A 14,711-nucleotide genomic window follows, 5' to 3' on the forward strand; every position below is an offset into this window, starting at 1 on the left:
CATACAGAAGTTTTTGCTGCTGTGCTCTGAGACAAACTCTTGGTTGAGTATTTGTAGTAAGCACTGCTATACAAGAAGAAGGCACCAAGCATTCCACTTAGAATGGTACAGGTATCATTTCAGATGTGTATTTTACCCTCTAAATGCCTGCAATCCATGGCCACCAGAAATAACTGCCCCAGTGGGCAGTTGAGATGCAATCGTGTTATTTCCTAAGAACAATTTCAATTTCACAGCCTGCACAGTCCTTTGGGTATGTGAAAGCTGTAGACCTGTGTTATCATTTGACAATGTTTCATGTGCAATGAAGTCACCACTTTCTCATGATTCACAGACAAATAAGCAACCATCTTGTACTCACACTATCTGGTTTATCTAATTTTCTGTTTTACTACTCTCTATTTTTACACTGATCATGCATCAGCTCTGTCTGTGGTGATGGATCATAGATTTCAATCACTCTTTGGCTTACCACTTCCTTCTTGTCCAACAAATTGAAGTCTTTAAAACAGAAGGCAGTTACTTATGAAATCAAGTGGTTAAGCTTTGTGGATAGTCTCAGTTGGTGCATACTGCAGTTCTCTTGTGAAAGATTAGCCTAACTGTCACTTGACACATTTTATTTGTGATGTTTCAAACAAAGAATAACACACACATTTTAAACAATATATATGCATCTCTACTTCTGCATTTGGTTTCAACTTCTGAGACTTCATTTTGTTTATAAAATTCAGAGCTCTTTTTCTCTAAAATCATCCTCCTTTAAAAAAGTTAAAGAACCCTTCCCTTCCCTTCCCTTCCCTTCCCTTCCCTTCCCTTCCCTTCCCTTCCCTTCCCTTCCCTTCCCTTCCCTTCCCTTCCCTTCCCTTCCCTTCCCTTCCCTTCCCTTCCCTTCCCTTCCCTTCCCTTCCCTTCCCTTCCCTTCCCTTCCCTTCCCTTCCCTTCCCTTCCCTTCCCTTCCCTTCCCTTCCCTTCCCTTCCCTTCCCTTCCCTTCCCTTCCCTTCCCTTCCCTTCCCTTCCCTTCCCTTCCCTTCCCTTCCCTTCCCTTCCCTTCCCTTCCCTTCCCTTCCCTTCCCTTCCCTTCCCTTCCCTTCCCTTCCCTTCCCTTCCCTTCCCTTCCCTTCCCTTCCCTTCCCTTCCCTTCCCTTCCCTTCCCTTCCCTTCCCTTCCCTTCCCTTCCCTTCCCTTCCCTTCCCTTTTTCTGAATAAGGAGAAGAAATGTGGACAGTAAGATTATATAGTGACACATGATAGAAAAAAATAAATGCATTCATTTACAACATAGCCCAACTTCAATCATTAGAGTTACAAAGATCAAGACAAAATTGTAAACAGAAGCTCTTCTTTCCTTAATGATTCTCCAGATATGTTTAGAAAGTGCAAAAGAAGGCTTTTCTGACTGCAGCTTCCAAAAAACTTATTATGCTTGAAATTAATATCTCTAAGAGGAAGAGTGCACCAACAGAGAAGGGTAAAAAAGCATGTTTAATAACTTTAGCTAAGGTTCATGCCCACCATCGCATGAACTGTCATGTTCCACATGCATGTGGTAACGTGCACAGCCACTGCACCCCACTTCCTGTGCTTTGAGTACTGCCAGTCCTGATAACCAGTGTGAAACCCATAAGTGGTGGGAGGACTCACAGCTGACTTCACTGAGAAGAAAAATAAGGGGAGGTATTAAAAAAAAACAACATTAAAATAAGCTACTGGTAGGAAAGTGCTGATAATTGACAGGTCTGCTATAAAATGCTGGCTATGGTTATGGCAGTAGCAAGCAGTCCTATAACGACATTGGTGGGAGGTGTTTGATAATATGCAGTCAAGTGTTAGTAATTGTAATCATAAGACACATTTCAGTCAATAAACAGACCCTGTTATACTTTGACTCTGCTTCCTCTTTTCTCCAAATGTGATAATGATCAGAATTACTCTTCAACAAGAAAACCAGGGAAGGGGCTTGACTTGGCCAGAAGTACTGGGGGAAATCTGTTGTTGAAAGGATGAGCATAACAGAAGTGCTGCCCAGGGTGCATGATGTTGGGGGCCATGAGGTGATCAAAAGGGAGATAATCAATAGGTTTTTGTAATCTTGGTACAAGGGAATGATCCTTGAGGAGATGATGAAAATGACAAATGTAGAAATGGGGAAATTGAAGTGACAGACTTACTATTTCAGACAGATTTATTTTCATAAACTGTCAGTGGCAGGTGGCCGTGAATTTGGCCCAGCACTCCCCCAGACTGGTTTGTTGTACTGTGTACCCTTTGTGCCAGATCTGTCTCATCTTCATGCTTGTGTTTTCAATATTTTGTTGGCACCCAAAGGGTGCTTGCATGAAGTTGATAAAGCTTGTTCCTTCTAAAGCTTGCTCCAGTGATTACCTTGCACTGGTAGCTACCTAAAGTAAATATTTCTAACAAATAAACAGACAGCTCTCAACAAGGAGCTAGAGGTATGGGTCAGGTGGGCAAAAAGGGGGAGTACTGCCAGTTTGGTATTACCTCCCCTTTCGGCATGGAGGTGGATTCCTTGATCTGAAGCTGCACACCTGTTTCCAAACAGACTTAAAAGAGGGCAGAAAGTTCTGTCACTCCTGACTGCTTGCCAGCACCTCTTGTAGAGTGCAGAAAGGTGAGAAGTGGTGAGGTAGACACCTGTGATCGAGTTTAAGTTACTTCTGGGCACAAGCTGCAGACAGCTCTCCCTGCAGACATGCACCTCCTGTGAAGCAAGCCCAAGTGCGACCGTTCCCTGTAACGCCACTTGCTACAGCTCTGCACAACCTGTGGCTAACCTCCAAGCTTCAAGAGTTGTGTGTTTTCATCATACATTGTTGTGAGGCAAGATGAGTCCCTTTGCCTGCCTGAGCCACTGCAGCCCATTCTGCAATTTGGGCTGATTTTCTGCAGATGAACTTCACAGAATACTCAGGCTTCTTTTTGGACCCTGATCTTTTCTTCAGTTTAATGACTAGAAACCCCCCTGGCATAAGTCTGTCTAATTTCAATAATTAGTTCTCAACAATTTATTAACACAGTCATGGTTAACAAGATTAATTTACCAATGTAGATGTAGCTAACATCTATAGCTCAACATCATTTAAAAGTGCTAAGTACAAAGGAGGTATTTGTATACCTAAATAGTGATGGTGGTGTTATTTGCCTGGAGAGATATGCAGCTGGCTTCATTGATATAAGAATTATTTCTCTCAAAATTTTTCATAATTAGACAGATAAGTTTGTAAACTTCTTATTTATGCCAAATTATGTATATCCGGAGGTTTTAATAGAAGTGAATTGAGGGGTATTTTTTGGTTGATGTGTTTATTCATTTGTTTGTGTTTTGTGTGTGTGTGTGGTGGTTTTGTTTGTTTGGTGGCTTTTTTTGTTTGTTTGTTTGTTTTGTTTTTTTACCTTCCCAGATGTTAAGGTAAGAGGCAGAATAGCCAAATTATACAGAAGTAGTATGTATTCCTGAGTAGCATGTGTGCTGGTAGGACACAGAACTTCAGGAGTGGAAGGAGAACAGGTACGATGTTTCAGGAACAGCTTTTCACCTTAGCAGTGAATATAAAACAAGGCACTCCTGCTGAGCAGAGATCTATTCATTTCACACTCTGTATCTTTCTGGGATTGAACCTATTAACAGTGTTATGCCTTTTCAAAGTGAGATACTTATTTGCTGGCAGATATTTAGGCTTAAGTAATTTGTGCTGTCTTTATGTATGTGTCTACATGGGTGACACAGTCTATAACCAATCCCACAGCCCATAAGTAATTGTCACTTATTTGGCTGCTAGTCTAGCAGTCAGAATTAAAAAGAACCTAATGAAAATAAATTTTTGTTAGAGAAGCTGAGCTAGTTGGTTGGAAACAGTTTTATGTAATTCAACTGTGCATGAAGACATTTGTGGGAAACTTGCCCTTGGAGCAGGAAAAAAAAGATCTTGTGAATAGTTGCCTAGCAGTATGTGGGAGTTGTCACTGGGATGAGGAAAGCCCAGCAGAACCCCACGGATTTGCTATGGCAGAAAGCAGAGGTGCAGAATAAACAGCCGCTAGAACAAATGCCAAGGGGTTTTGTTTGCACTGTTCCCATATGAAGAACCCTACCCCCATGCCCCCTGTGGCATCTCCATTTGGCAGCCCAGCACTACCACCTTGTTCTCATGTTGTCCAAAACCAGTCCTGTTTATCAGTCCATCAGAGAGGAAGCAGATAATTACAGTTTTTGAAAGCAGGGCTATTTGTGGTTGTTGCAATGAAGGGAGTCACTGGTTAGTCAGCAGGGTCACCCCTCTGCTTCCACAAGGCAGAAACAAGCTGCCCATGCTCCTGATGCAAACACAGCTCAGGGCCAGGGATGTACTTGACTTCTCTGGTACCATATCAGTGTATGATTTTGCTGTGTGACACCATCAATGTTGTAGCATCCAGGAAAGCTGAAAACTTTCCTTTGATCCTCAGGGAGCACACCAGGACAAACCCTTTCAAACTCTCTCTCTCTCTCTCTCTCTCTCTCTCTCATGTTTCTTGAAAGAAATGCTCTGCCAGCTTTGAATTTTATAGACATACACCTGAATTCCAAAAAGATAAAACGGCAGCATTTGTCCAAAAAAAAAAAAAAATTACCAAAGAGAAATTTCAGTTCAAGAAAGGTGCAGTTTTGCTTGGGAAGTGAAAGTCACTTTTGGAAGCCACTTTTTCTCTAACCCTGTTTCTAACGTACTGATGCCTTGGCAGAAATTTTCCAGTTCCCTTTAAGGTATTGCTGGGATCTGGCCTTGTGTGATAGTTTTGACCTCAGTGGGAGTTAAGGACTCTCAATAAATCATTAAATCATGTCCTTAGAGAGAGAAAAATATTCTATCTTGCTAAGCATCCAGAAAGCAAAACCAAAGACAGTTTTAAAGGTGAATTGGACCTGGGATATAAATTAAATCATCATCCCATTTTTCATATAATCCATGCCTTATCATAAGTCAGGAAATGTATTTCAAGATAATTACAGATTTTTGAAAAGGTTAGTTTTAGGAAAATATAACACAACAGTCAACTAACAATGACACTTAGAAAACAAAATGGATAATCTTAATTTTTTTAAATAGGGAATTTAATTTTATTGGCCTGTGCATGTCACTGTAACTATATACATTTTAAACACACATTTGCAAAATTAGCTTGGAAATTTTATCTCTGCTTTCCAAGACGGCTCCAACTCAGGAAGTATCTGAGCCTGGACTTTTGGGTAGCTCACTAGAGTCATAATGGGCATACAGAAAATATCTTTATCAAGGTCTGATTGTAATTAGATGTACATTTTATACCTTTAAAGCTGATTAGGGCAAGCCTGTCTTTGGACTGGCTGGCCACAAAGTTGGGGATGTGATCCCCTGCTTGGAGCATCTGAGGTGGTGCCAATGATACATCATGGGAAAAATGTGTGTTTCAGACAGAGATGAGTGAACGGGAAGATTGATGGAGAAAACCTTCATTCAGTGAATTAATTTGTTGCAGAAGAAATTGCTGAAGATCAAACTTATCAAAACATGGTTGACCATCTGATTGTGTAGTGTGAGGTACCTTCATACCTTAATAAATATTTGCTGCTCTAACTGGCATGAGCAAAAATGCAGCTTTGGTCTGAGCACTGTGAAGAAGACCCTCTTTTCATCTCTATGCCAACCACTGAACGGAAAGAGGCTTTCAGCAAAGTCTTGCAAAGGGCCTTTATCTGCTCATCACTGCTAATTAGCAAACAAAATGAGTATATACTTTGGGAAAAGAATATCTTCATTTTTCTTATAAGACTCCCAGTGTTTAGACTGTTTCCTTTCATTACTCCTAGATTTTTTTACCTAGGTTGTCCTGTAGGTAAAGGATAATCAAGCTGAATTTCAGCTGGGAATAGTTTTTCCTTGTTTGGTTGGTTACATTCTTGGTTGATTTTGTTTTTGTTTGTTTTCTTCATTTTGGTTGGTTTTTTGGTTTTTTTTTTTTTTTTTTTTTTTTTTTTTTTTGGTAAGTTTTTATCCATGTGTGAAAGTCCATTTCCAAAACTGGCTTAGAATAACTGTTCTCCATGTTTGCCACCAGTAGACTTCACATGAATGGAAGTTTAATCTTTGTCATGTTCATGAGCTTCCTCTCATCCAATAACCCTTGGATATTTAAAATACTTCTTCTGTAAGTTAGAAATTGTAAATCTGGTTTCTCTGCAGCATCTCCAGGACTGAAAGTGTAATTTGATTCCTAAACCTGTGTTATCTATTTCACAACTGTATAGCCTTTGTAAGTTAGCTTTCCAGTAGGGATTTGATTTAGTAGCTTGGGCATTGAATGAGTTCTGAACATCACACACTAAATTCCTAAACACAGGCTCTCTATAGCCCCCTGCCTTTCCTCAATTTTGTAGAATTTTTTGGAGCTTCAGATTTGAAATGACATAAAGCATTTGTTTAAATCTTTCCAGTTATTAGACATCGTACTGAGATTTACTGAAGTAGAAGGGTAAGTGCTAGTAATTAATCAGGGCAACCTAGCTGTGCTGGTGCCATGGAAGTGAATGAGTTCCCAATAGGGGATTTAAATTAAAAACATTAAGTTTCAGAATGAACTGGATGAAGTCAGGGGATTAGAACATAATTCTTTCAATTCTGGCAATTTAAAGAAAGAGAGAACTCTTCCAGAGGAAGGAACTGCATAATGCATTGATGGGCCATCAAATACTAATTGCAGGCTATTAGTTAAAAGTGACACCTGGAGATTTAATATTGGGTATTTGCATGCAGGCCACAGGATGAAGATATCTTCTGAAATGTGAGTGGAGGTGAATTTAAGCCAGCAACCCTTATTCGGTATGGATGCAGCCCCACAGTATTTCACTGGAAGTGAAAGATGGGCCTGCAAGGACGTTCAGGGCACTTTGTCTATTCAAAAGGTCCAATCATGGTTGTTTCTTCACAGAGTGGGGAAATGTCACAACCACCCATACCACTGAATGTTTCCCTCCTCTCTGCTTATCACCTGGGTGTCATTGCTCTCACTGACGGTTTTACAGACTGTACATAGTATGCAAAGATTAAAGAACATTACAGTCACATACATTTTCAACCACTTGGGTTTTCCCTCTGCACAACTCTCTTATTTTCATGACACCTCTGCAAGGGCAGCAGAAGAAAGCATTGGCAAGAGGACTGACTCCTTGTGATCCTGCAAAATATAATGGACTGCAGAGACTTCTCAGTGACAGTAGAACTCTTCTGTTTGGTTGTTCTGTATAGCACTTATGCTACTGTTTTCAACCACAGCTGTGGAGTTACACTTTTTACTATATTTCCTTTGTATTTTTCATAATATTTGGTAGCATGATGTGAATTCCAGTATCCAGTGAGGCTGATGAGAAACACATTTGTCCTGCAAACCAAAAACTACACCTATTTTCCATCACGTAGCTGTTGTTACGCAGCAATACACATTATAGACAGAAATACAGTGGCTGGGAAAGACCACAGATAAGAACAGGCACTTCTGAGACATGAAAGTAGACATTAAACCTTGACCTTTTGTTTTGCTTATCATGCAAACGGAAATGTCATTGTCTTGAGTATTTATAGAACACTGACTTAAGTTTTGAATCGCTTTTATGTTTTTAGTGAGTAATGGTGAACATCTGTCACCTGCTGCTGAGGATGAAAATGCAAAGTCAAAAGGAAAGAAACAAGTGTTTTTACACACACACAAAAATCTTGCTTCTTATTTTGACTGCCTGACTATCATGTGAGATTTTTCAGTATCTTCAGTAGGATTGATTTATCAGGGTTTTTTTGGGACAATACAAGCTGATTTTGTTTTAAACAAAGGTGGTTTTGGAGCTGCTCTGGGGTAAAGGGGCTGGGAAGGCTGAGTATCCAAAAAACCTGGCCTTGTGACAAAGCTTGGCAGTTGCTAGTAATTTGAAGGCTGGAAAATGAGTGCATTGAATTTCTGTAATTTAAAAATATTTCTATACTGATTCTTTGTCATGCAGGGGCAAACTGTTAAAAGGGAAACATGTTCTGTAACTGCCTTGAATGCTCAATATAGCAGTTTCAAAAAAAAATGACAGTAAGTTATGCATAAAAGCTGGTTGAGCAGAGGTTATATTGAAGAAAGAAAGTTCAGCTCTTTCCATCTTTCCCTTCTTGAAATGTTGCTATGCACTTTAGCTCATCTGTGTGTAATTTTTTATCTTTGTGTCAGTCTTTTTGGGACAGCAGTTCAGTTGTTAGGACAACAAGAAAAAAGGCATTTTTATTCCAGATTTCTGTCTCAGTCATCAAGAACAAATGCTTAGAAAGAGTACAAAAATCTGTGCCATATGATGTAACTCTTTTGTAAAGACAGCTTGAATTTTTACTATCCTGATTAACTTTATATCATCTGTAAATTCATGACTCATTCAGTTGTTCATGTATGACTCTATCAAACAGTTTTTGTTTCTAAATAATTCCTGAGATAGTTCCTTTATATTATGCCCACTCTCAGTTTTTAATTTGTTACAAACATACAAGAAACCTTTTTTTCTTCCTTATATCATGACTGGTTTGTTTCTTGCAACTTGATGGAGAGGTGCCTTGTGAACAGTTTTCTGAAAATTCATGCAATTCTGTAAAATCAGACAGTCATTGTCAATAATCCTACTGACCCTTCAGTGAATCCTAATACCTATGTATATATAATACCCATGACTTGATTTTCTACTGCAGAAGCTGCTGCAGTATAACCAGGATATCAAATGTTGAGCAGATTCATAATTTCTAACAGCTCCATATGCACAGAAGTCAGGCTTTCCCGTGTACATTACTTGTGCCCTCTCTCAATCCCCCTTTAAAGGAGGTTTTTTACAGCTGATACTCTCTGTCCCTGAGGAAGTGTCAGTCAGTAGGTTACCACTACAGCAGAAATTCAGCAGTCTCATAGTTTGAATATTGTACTACTTGGTGTTAAATGCAATGGAACCCAAGCGATTCTTTAGCATTTATTTTATCAGTCTGTTCACAAATGTTCCCTACTGACCTTTTGGTGGTTCACCAAACTTGACCCTTATAAAGTGTCTGTGAATCTCTCCAAGCTTTTCTTAAACAAATATGGATAAAGAGAATTCATCTAACTCTTTCATTTTGACTTTACACTTTTTTAGTACTGTTAGGTCTGTGGACTGTACAAATTTTCTGCCAGGGAGGAAAGCAGTTCTTATTTACTCAAATTAATCTTCAAAATCTGTTTTCATTTGCCTTTTATGGTTTTAATTGTTTTTTATCAGAATTTATCTTCTTTTCTGTTTCCCTTCTTCAGATAAGGCTTCTGTTTTTTGGAGGAAATCTTTCCAAGTTTAAATGCCTTTGTTTATTGCTTTCAGTGGTTCTGACTTCTATGTCTTCCTTTTAATTTGTTTTTAACAAGCTTCTCCTTTTTTTTTGTTGTTCTTTTTTTTTTTAATTAAATCTACTTCATTCTTCTAAATGCTAAATTTGAATATATAGTAGCCATAATTACAGAGAAACTTTTCAAAAGTAACATTGCAAACCACATGTCGTCTGCTTAAGACTAAGCCAAACTGCTTCTTCACTTGTGGGTTTTCTGAGTAGTAAGTTTAACAAGTGGTCATTTTAGGATATTTAAAACTTGTACCTCTATATCATTTCTCACAATGACATTCTTTCATGTTTACATGGGTATAATTGAGCCATGTTTTTTGTTTGTTCTGCCCTGGCAGCTTCTCTGCTTTCTGTCTAGGCAGGTTAGTCACATCACTGCCCTCCTGGCTGGCAGCACCGAGACTCTTATTAGGGCAAGACTGTCTTAACTGTGCAAGTGGCTGTGTTCCTTCTGTATACAGTTTGCTTGCCCTATTTTCTTCATTTAGCTGTGTCTTAGTGTGCTTGGGTCAGTGACCCAGAGCTGGGGCAGGTTCCAAAGGTTGCCTGGTCCTGGCCAGGCAAGGCCTTTCTGAGCAGCCCAGCAGAAAAACCACAGGGCAACCAGGAGGGCAGCGTGGCTAGCCCAGCCTTAGGCACCTCCGAGGGGAAGGGGCCAGGTGGGCTGTCACCTGTCATGGTGGGGAGCCTGGGAATGGCCCTGCTGTACTGCCAGTGGGGCAGGGACCCACAGCCCTGGGGGCCTGGGCACGGAGAGGAGCCCCAGGGATGGGCAGGGACAGGCAGGGCTGTCGGTGACCAGGAGGACCTGGCTTTGGGGCAAAAGCTGATTTCACTTTGCTCTTCCTTCACAGCAGCACTTTCTCTGCTGCTGGAAGTGCTCTAGCTCAGAAAAGGGTCTCATAGTTAAGAAAGCAATATACTTTGTTACACCTACAATGAAATTTAAATATTTCTGCCCTTTTGTGTGGGCTGTCTGCCATTTATTTGCTTTGCTGAGAACCATGAAACCTTCAACTTTGGCCTCTTTCATTCCCTATTGATTCCCTTCTGAAATCAACACTGGCCTTGGTCAATATAGAATACACAATAAAGTCCTGAACAGCTTTCTGCTCTTTCATATATATGGATTATTTCGAAATAGGAAGCTGGTGGGAGCCATAGGTTTAACAAGTGCACATAGTACAGAGTTTAATTTGTTTTGATATTTTTTCTAGAAAAAAAAACCCCTATTTTTTCCTTGCTCTATGCCGAGGAAGAAAGATCTGTTCCAATCTTTTTAAAAGACCCTTAATGATAAAAAACCATACTGTTTTGTAGGAAATTGAAGTTTTCACTTGAGATAGGAAAATCAGTTCTTGTATGTAAATTGACAATAAATTTGACAAACATATGCTTGCTTAGACATTGGAGAAATCTGTACTGCTTTTTAACAGCATCATGTATCAGAACAGGATGCCCAGCACAACCAAAGGGGTTCAGATTGTGTAAAAAATACTAATGTTTTTCTCTGTATTTCAGAAAACACAGAGAAAAATTTAAATACACTGTGTGTAAATTCCCTCACTGATGTGTTTAGTAAAGTAATAGTCTTAATTATCGAGAGGTTTCTTTTCTCACATAGTGTATTTGAGTGGGTAATCATCAGATTCATATTTGATTATGATCACACTTGTCCTCAATTGTGCCTCAGCTCTTTGCTTTTAGCCTCTTCCTGAATGTTCATTCTTGAACATTTTTAATGTTTAATACTCTCAAGGTCCCTGCCTTGGGGATTGAGCTGGACAAGTGGGTCCAACACAAAAATGGCTCTTTCTTACATATAGAAGTTATAGCTCATCTTTCATGCCTAATTTCCCATGAGTAACACTTGAGAGTGTTACTTTGGGTTCAAATGCAATTTATTTTAACAATATTTTAAACCACACTATTTAAAATATATTATGATGAAGTTCTATTAGCATTTCTATTTGGTAGCAGCTGTTGGTGAATTTTACTGTTCCTTTCTTTTTACAAGCAGCTTTGACTTTCCCTCATTCTCTAGTGAAATTATTCTTCTGCTAAAGTGACAGAATTAGCATAGTTCCCACAACATTTCATTAGTGTCTATTAAATACTTCCCTCTAATTCTATAATGAATTGTGAGTTTCATACAAAGAGTGCCTAGGTTTCCAAGGGAGAAGTTAGAAGCTGGCAGTGCAGGGATTTTTTTGCTTCTATGACAAAGGCATAAAGGAGCTAAAGGCATCCTTATAACTGAAGAACAAGACAATGCCTTTTGGGCATGTTCAGTTCTATTAACTGCTCTGACAGACTGTCTTATTTATGGAAACATCAATTAGCCTGATCTGTAACGTGGCTAATATTTAAATATGTTTAATAGGAGAACATGGCTGAGGAAAGGGGGGGGCTTGAGGATCTCTCGAGATGGATGTCAGTAACACTCATAGACTGAGGCTGTTACTGTCCTTTGAGAATTCCTCATGTTTAGCACATGAAAAAACCACCACTCAGCAGCAGCAGCCTGCTCATGGTGATATTCTATGTAGCACTCTATGAGCTTAGAAATTTCTTTAGCTCATGGAGAACTGCATGGCTATGGATAATGGGGGGCTAAAAAGCTACCTTGGTATCTTTCAGAGAATTATTTTAGAAGAATTAGCTATTACATGTGTGCTACCTGAGAATGGGATAGTCACATCAGCATCCCCCAGAAGCCTCAAAGACAGGACTGTCTGTAAGCTGGCATTCTTACCTATTATATACAAAACTTCTTGTTGACCTTTTCAAAGAAATCACAATTTCCTAATATCCCAATTCAGCTTTGAGAGGGAAATATCTGTCAAAAGACTGTATAATTTTCAAAGTGTTTGGCACAAAGAACTCCATAACTTTAAGTTCAGGTAATATATTATCAGTAACAGTTAAATTGAAAGAAAAAAACATAAACAGAATTTAATAGAACTAAGTTCTTGTTACAATTGTACAAATTCAACAGGTAATTTTTTATTATTGCTCCCACTAATGAAAAACACAAAATACTTCCAAAAGAGAAACTTGTATAAGAAGGGCTAGAAAGAAAATCTGACCTCATATCTTCTAAGTGCCTCTTCTTTAACTCAGAAGTGCCAAATGCAACCTTGAACATTTTCTTGATGTGGGTAGACTACAGGAAGGTGAGGGGAAGGAAGAAAGTAGTGCTTCTTGCTTCTTGCTGTTGCCATAGCTTCAGCATGCTTTGATTGTAACAGTGCTGCAATTTTTTTCTCCCTCATAAGAGATTTTGTTTATAAAAAGAAAAGCCCTGGAAGATCACTGTGTGTTTAGTTAAAGTGGAGATGATCTCCAGAAGTCCTTTCCAACAGCAACCACTCTGTGATACACTCCTAAGAAGCCCATTTAGAAACCTGCTAATTCCAATATTCACAGCCTCACTTCAGCCTCTATTTTTTGTTGCAAGTTAATAATTTAGGGGTTTCCCTGCAAAACACATCTTTTCCAAGTGTGTTTTCAATGATGTGCCTATTTTCTGCCTAGATAGATAAAATCTCACTGTATTTGGCATCAATTTAGTCATTTGAATGGGAAAGTTCTAAATTCAGAACTCTGGGACACAGCCCTCAGTTTCCCTTCAAACCTGAAAGAAAATGTCTAGAGCTGAAACTTGACTGGGTGTGGGATTCCGGAACATACAGCACATTGTAACCTTTTCTACAAACCCTGTTTCATGATTCAGCATGCTGAGGTCAATATTTTACAGTAATAAACACTAAGATGACACCAGTTTGTGTGGGCTGCATTAAATATGGGCCAAAAGAAAGGATCAGTGAACCATATAATTACATAGAAATGGGATTCACTGTATGGGGAGAGGAAGGTTTCATCAGAGCTCCTGAAATGCAGTCATTATGCATTCTTTCTCTTTCCTACAAGACCATTTATCTCTGCAAACAAAGCACTTCACTGACATACTTGCAAGGCTGAAGCTGGGTGTGTTCCTTGGTAAAAATGCACTAAACTCCATATAGACAGTAGTAACCAGGCTGCCTTTTATTTGGTTTGGACCGTGGCATAGAGGGTCAGGTTCTGAAGAATAGGAGAGCTGAGTGTTGAAGTCTTGGCTGCAGCTGAAGTGCTGCAGTGGTACCACAACTTGTGGCAGTTTCCTGATAGAGCTTGGTGCTCGGCGTGTGGCTGAGTGCTGTGGCTTAACAAGTTATCACCATCAGAAGTGAGCAGTGGCTAGCAAATTGGCAGGGCTGATCTCATGTTTTGAACACATGAATTCTCTTGCAGCTATAGTTACTTCTGCTGTTCTTGTTTGCCTGGCTCTGGGTAATTGCTAGTTGGGATGGTTCCACCTATGCTCATTGTGAATTTGGTTTCAAAATGAGCAATAAAGTTTAAATCATTGACCTTGGTTCCAAATTAGAGGATGATTTTGTAAATTGTTCTCTTGCTCCCTCACCCATTTAGCAACCTCCTTGACCTCTGTGGGCTTGATTTCCTTGAAATGCAGAGATAAACCTAACTTTGTTTCCTGATGGTGGAGTAATTGGTGTGTTGGTCTAGTAAAATTTGAAAAAAATTTTTCTTTTTTATCAGTGTTCATGGAAACCTTCAAAGTCTTTTTTAAAATTTATTTCTCCATTTAGATTTTGCCTGTGTTCTTTTACTAGGAAAATATGAAAATAATTCTAAAAAATTTGAGAAAATATAAGCATCTACTTTTTCTCTCTGACACAAGTCTCTATAAGAAGACTTTGAATTACCTCCCCCATCTTGCCCTGGATGTCAATCAAAACTGGTCCCATTCTCCCCTGCCCTGTCTCTCTGGTGCCTCCAAAACAATTTTTTTGTTTCTCTGAACCTTGAACACACATTTCTGTATTGTAAAATGAGTCAGATGAAAGTGATTTGAAGATTTCTGAGGGGCAAAAAGAACCTTTTCAATAGCATCTCCTGAAGAATTGCTGATTTTGGAGTGAGAAGAAAACAAAGGTAGCAGTTTCTCTGGCACTACATGGAGCTTGTAAACTTGAAGTATCTCCATCCAAGACTACAGAGTGCAAATTAAAGCTGCTTTGTTCCCTCACTGTCCTCCCCAAAAATGGCTTTCTGTTTGCATAATTTTCTATTTGTACATCTGCTCATATTCAATAGTTATCTTTTCCTTTCAACTGAAATTTCCTTGTTGTTGGTTACTGAGAGATTACAATCCAACCAAATGTTTTTGATGAACTACTACTATTTTATCTACTGTTTCTTTTCTGGACAATCCTTCATCT

General features: G+C 39.2%; 1 long non-coding RNA gene across 2 annotated transcripts in view; it reads right to left on the reverse strand.

Annotated features, from left to right (window-relative positions):
• Positions 1-14,711, reverse strand: part of LOC132325340 (uncharacterized) — a 50,956-nt gene that overhangs the window by 11,690 nt on the left and 24,555 nt on the right. The gene's annotated exons all lie outside the window — the stretch shown is intronic.

This window comes from Haemorhous mexicanus, chromosome 3 (assembly GCF_027477595.1).
Source record: "Haemorhous mexicanus isolate bHaeMex1 chromosome 3, bHaeMex1.pri, whole genome shotgun sequence".
NCBI classification, from domain to species: Eukaryota; Metazoa; Chordata; class Aves; order Passeriformes; family Fringillidae; genus Haemorhous; species Haemorhous mexicanus.